Raw genomic sequence first — 5783 nt, 5'->3', positions numbered from 1 at the left:
ACCAGTCTGATGAAGGTTGTTCGATGGCGCACGACCAATCTCCCATTCAAAAGGGCTTTCAGGCGGGCAGAGTTCCTCAGCTTTCCCAAAGCATATATTCTGCCTAATCCGAAGTTGTGCGTAACTCCGAAATTCTGCATTCATTTAATGAGCTCCCAAACAGAGGCAGGCTGGCCGTGAGAAGTTGATTACAAGAACGGATATTGTTCTGATTAGACATCATCAACCAAATGCACTGAAATTTTGATACCTCAGGTGAGTTTTTCGGTTTGTTATTAGGTAGCCGTTGGTCTGTCCCCCAAAGCTCGTAAATGACGGTCAAAGGTTTCGTTGCCTTAAGAGAACCCATCATCAATGCGCACCCGGACGCGCTCATATGATGTCTGCTCATAGGTTGACGAGCGTTTGCACTTCCATTGAGAAACTTTTCCAGCAGACCAAAAGCAACCTGATGGACAATTAGTGAGGTAAGTAAGTTTGTGGTGGCACTTAACCGGAGAAAGCCTCAATGGTTATGTGAACGTTGTGGGGTGTGGCCAACGCTTCTGATATGAACCACATCCCGATTATCGCCCGTAAATTTGAAAGGTAGGTGTGTTTGGTTACCGATTCGTTCCTACGGGTTGAACTGACTGTAACGCTGCTCCTCGGGGTAGATTCACTATCAAAGAGCCAAAGAACGATATTCAGCTAAACGGCAGTCCTTTTCTGTTCATTCGCGCCCAATGTAACCTTGAAACAAAAGAGCCTCAGATTGGGGAGATGCCCATATTTTATTCGCTAGGGTCGACGTGGGTTCATCAGCCTTACATAGCCAGAATTCCGAAGCTATGTGACGTACTCTCCGCATAGGCTGTACTTTTTTTATCATATTCCTATTTCAAAAGAACAGACAGGGCCCATTTCTGAAGCAAAAGAATGTAACCCTTTTGGATTATCCTCCGTACGGCTAAAATTATCTGTGTTACTGTTGAAACCGTGATCATTTAACTGATGTCAAAAGATCAATACGGAACCATTCACCGATAAATCTGGGTCTTTGTGTCAAACCTTGGGTGTGGTAGCCTTACAAGGGACAGCCTACATTTGGTGAGGGATGAGCACCAAAATCCTGACTGAGAGTAATAGAGTATGTTGGCATGCACAAATGTCACGAATAATTCATTTTTAACTCTATCTTTGTGCCTTATTGCAAATGTCCGAACTTTCGTAAACGCTGGTATATTGAGGAGTGGTGCGTTGTTTGTTAGGCTATGAATACGCCCAAACGCAGTACCGCTTGTAACTACTTCGCAGTCCATATAAATTTATGAAAGGCGGCAGTAGTAATCATTAAGATTGTGTCCAAAATGAGTAACCTACCCAGGTGGGCCCATGCCAAACTAAGGCGATTCTATGCTCGCTTGATTCCCTATCCGTGAGGCAGTGCGTGACCACTATGCGGTAGGCAAAGATGGCTAGATTCCAATAGGGAATGCCCTCCGTCATAACAAAATTGTCCGTCGGCTGTGCAATGCATATTTTGCTGATGAGTGATTTTATTACCTCTCAGGCCTCCCGAAAAGAGTTGCTTTGGGCCAAAATTTTGTTCCGTTGCACCGGGGCTGATTGCCAAGAAATGGTAATTCGTCAATAATGTGCTAGTTCAGGAACCTATAGACCCGTATTTGGGTCTAAAGGTCTAAAGGAAACAACTTGATGATTGCCTTTAACATACTCTGATATGCATTTGTATCGTCAGGGGAAATTGCTCTGCCAATATTTTCGAACACATTGCTGGGTATTCCGGAGTGCAGGATAAGTTTTAAACCTGAGCTCATTTGCACAATAAGTTGGTCTTAGAAGTAGACATAAACAAATCTCACAAGAAGCTTTTGTTCATGATACCCCCCATTGAGTATTTTTCAGTTTTTAGGGTGTCAGGGATATTTCCAAGTGTCTTCCTACCGAAGCACATTTGTCACCAGTCTGATGAAGGTTGTTCGATGGCGCACGACCAATCTCCCACTCAAAAGGGCTTTCAGGCGGGCAGAGTTCCTCAGCTTTCCCAAAGCATATATTCTGCCTAATCCGAAGTTGTGCGTAACTCCGAAATTCTGCATTCATTTAATGAGCTCCCAAACAGAGGCAGGCTGGCCGTGAGAAGTTGATTACAAGAACGGATATTGTTCTGATTAGACATCATCAACCAAATGCACTGAAATTTTGATACCTCAGGTGAGTTTTTCGGTTTGTTATTAGGTAGCCGTTGGTCTGTCCCCCAAAGCTCGTAAATGACGGTCAAAGGTTTCGTTGCCTTAAGAGAACCCATCATCAATGCGCACCCGGACGCGCTCATATGATGTCTGCTCATAGGTTGACGAGCGTTTGCACTTCCATTGAGAAACTTTTCCAGCAGACCAAAAGCAACCTGATGGACAATTAGTGAGGTAAGTAAGTTTGTGGTGGCACTTAACCGGAGAAAGCCTCAATGGTTATGTGAACGTTGTGGGGTGTGGCCAACGCTTCTGATATGAACCACATCCCGATTATCGCCCGTAAATTTGAAAGGTAGGTGTGTTTGGTTACCGATTCGTTCCTACGGGTTGAACTGACTGTAACGCTGCTCCTCGGGGTAGATTCACTATCAAAGAGCCAAAGAACGATATTCAGCTAAACGGCAGTCCTTTTCTGTTCATTCGCGCCCAATGTAACCTTGAAACAAAAGAGCCTCAGATTGGGGAGATGCCCATATTTTATTCGCTAGGGTCGACGTGGGTTCATCAGCCTTACATAGCCAGAATTCCGAAGCTATGTGACGTACTCTCCGCATAGGCTGTACTTTTTTTATCATATTCCTATTTCAAAAGAACAGACAGGGCCCATTTCTGAAGCAAAAGAATGTAACCCTTTTGGATTATCCTCCGTACGGCTAAAATTATCTGTGTTACTGTTGAAACCGTGATCATTTAACTGATGTCAAAAGATCAATACGGAACCATTCACCGATAAATCTGGGTCTTTGTGTCAAACCTTGGGTGTGGTAGCCTTACAAGGGACAGCCTACATTTGGTGAGGGATGAGCACCAAAATCCTGACTGAGAGTAATAGAGTATGTTGACATGCACAAATGTCACGAATAATTCATTTTTAACTCTATCTTTGTGCCTTATTGCAAATGTCCGAACTTTCGTAAACGCTGGTAAATTGAGGAGTGGTGCGTTGTTTGTTAGGCTAATTATACGCCCAAACGCAGTACCGCTTGTAACTACTTCGCAGTCCATATAAATTTATGAAAGGCGGCAGTAGTAATCATTAAGATTGTGTCCAAAATGAGTAACCTACCCAGGTGGGCCCATGCTAAACTAAGGCGATTCTATGCTCGCTTGATTCCCTATCCGTGAGGCAGTGCGTGAACACTATGCGGTAGGCAAAGATGGCTAGATTCCAATAGGGAATGCCCTCCGTCATAACAAAATTGTCCGTCGGCTGTGCAATGCATATTTTGCTGATGAGTGATTTAATAACCTCTCAGGCCTCCCGAAAAGAGTTGCTTTGGGCCAAAATTTTGTTCCGTTGCACCGGGGCTGATTGCCAAGAAATGGTATTCGTCAATTAATGTGCTAGTTCAGGAACCTATAGACCCGTAGCTGGAGGGGGAGTAGTTGTAGCGACCCGGTCACCCATATACTTGACTGTTCAACTCAGTCGCTCACTGGATCGCGAGGCTTGTCTTTTTCCTCATACGTACAAACACGTCGCATTAAGCTGACTCATCGGATATCGATTGTCTGCACCGCCTGGTCAGTGTAGCAACCACTCACGTGCTGACGCGCCCACGTACACGCACTGGGAACTACATAAAGAGAAACCAAACCCAGTCAGGACGCACACAGACTCGCGTGCGCAGGGAGCAAGGAGTCGGCCAAGCACTCCAAGTCCACGGACAATCATGGAACGCGTATAGCGGCCAAACTGCGGAGAAAACACTTTACCGTCGTCCGGACTTTCACTAAGGGACTCTCACATCCGATAAGTTGCCTTTTTTGACTTGCTCCCATTTCGCATTGTATTTATTATTATACGTATCGCCACCATACTAAAAACTTCCATTAGTGCACATACACCTTCTGATTTGTATGATGGCTATCACCATCTGTGCACTAATAGACCATAATGACCATGGCGTGCAGAAATCAGAAACCACCTGCTGTTGAGGTGAAAACCACAAACCATGGGTGTTCATTATGGAATGCTTCGGGTACGTTTCACAGGAGACATCGTCCTCTTCGACTAGAATAGCTTTTGTCTACTTCTGCTGCTAGAGATTTACGATACCGTTGTCCGGGATGTCTAAAAAGATGACACCATCTTTTTTCAGGCAAATCGATCCGTGTTCACATTAACCCCCTCTTTGCACAACAGTAATCCTGTTCGGATTCTTCTGGTAAGCTTATAACCGCCACCATTCAATCGCCCGTTTGGACTAATCCAACGACTAGCTTACTGCTTGCTACCTCAGCGACGAAGTCTTACCTTCTTTAAATTAGGTACCTACTCTAGCCCAGCTAGTACTTGGTTTCCAGGTCAGCAAACAAATCCAACCTTTCCTGGGTTGATCAAGCTTGTTGTCAACGGCCTTTACTTTGTTATCCGATGCTTTCTGGTGGTCGGCAAAACTCCTGCAAACACTCCTCCTATTTCTTCCTCATCATCCTCTTCTCAAGCTTCAATTTCCGGATGTTTCAACATAAACCGAAGGCGAGCGACCCATGACAGACATCATATTTTTCGGCCTCTCATAAACTTGGCTATTGAGAAGCCAGCAGCCTCATACATCAGAATCGGCCTTTTGAACGCTTTTCAGATGTTTCGATTTCAGATAGAAATGAAAGCTGAGGACTATATCCAAAGACGGAACTTCCGCTTGCGTACGATCCAGAAAACCTGAACCAACCACTGGATCTCTAATTGGGTCATGCCCCTCCTGGACCCAAGGCGGCAAATCACCAGTGGCTGAAACCAGAAAACTACCCGCCCTCATATTCGACGCCAGATGAAAGTGAATGGACCTGCAGACAGAGATCCGAAAAACCGGAGAAATGAAGGAGCAGTGTCCGATAGGGATATTTCCTACTCTCCGTTGTGATTCATTTATTAATTAATAGAGCGAACGTTGAAAATTTTCCCTAACTCCGATCTCAAGTTGTCACTGGTGAGAACCCTGCCGATGCGAAGCGCGCAGATGAAATATCCCTCATCTTTGTGGCTGGAGGTGAAGCACAAGCCTCGTTGTGTAAACTAACTATAATAATAATAATGTTTATTCCCAACTTGTGTGTGGCATACCGTCTGGCATGATCATAGCTTTACAGTCAGAATGGAGCATGACTGAGGGATCTGTGGGGGTACGGATTGCACAAAAAGAGGACAATGTCACAAACAGTGGGGAACTGCTGATGATATAGCAATAATAGGTTATTTCCCAACTTTTTGGGAAAAATGGGCATGAGGTTCGACTGGATCAAAGACAGTCAGGTGGCATGAACTAAAACTGAAAACCATTGCTGGCCATGAGTGACCTTGGGCGGTTAGGTAAATGGCCGGAGTCACAACGAGCAACAGTGGAGATGGAGATGGGTTGATTCAAATTGGTAGCACATGTCAAGTTTTGTCTCAAAAATGTGGTTTAATCTGAAAGCAAGCAGACTCACTGGTTGCACTGTTGAAGGGATGTCAGGTGCAGGGGAATAGGTTGGATGGGGGCAAGTTGCTAATACATAGGGCGACCTGAACTCCGTATA

The sequence above is a fragment of the Opisthorchis viverrini genome, assembly GCF_000715545.1.
Source record: "Opisthorchis viverrini unplaced genomic scaffold opera_v5_7, whole genome shotgun sequence".
NCBI lineage: Eukaryota > Metazoa > Platyhelminthes > Trematoda > Opisthorchiida > Opisthorchiidae > Opisthorchis > Opisthorchis viverrini.
This window is presented reverse-complemented; position numbering follows the sequence as displayed.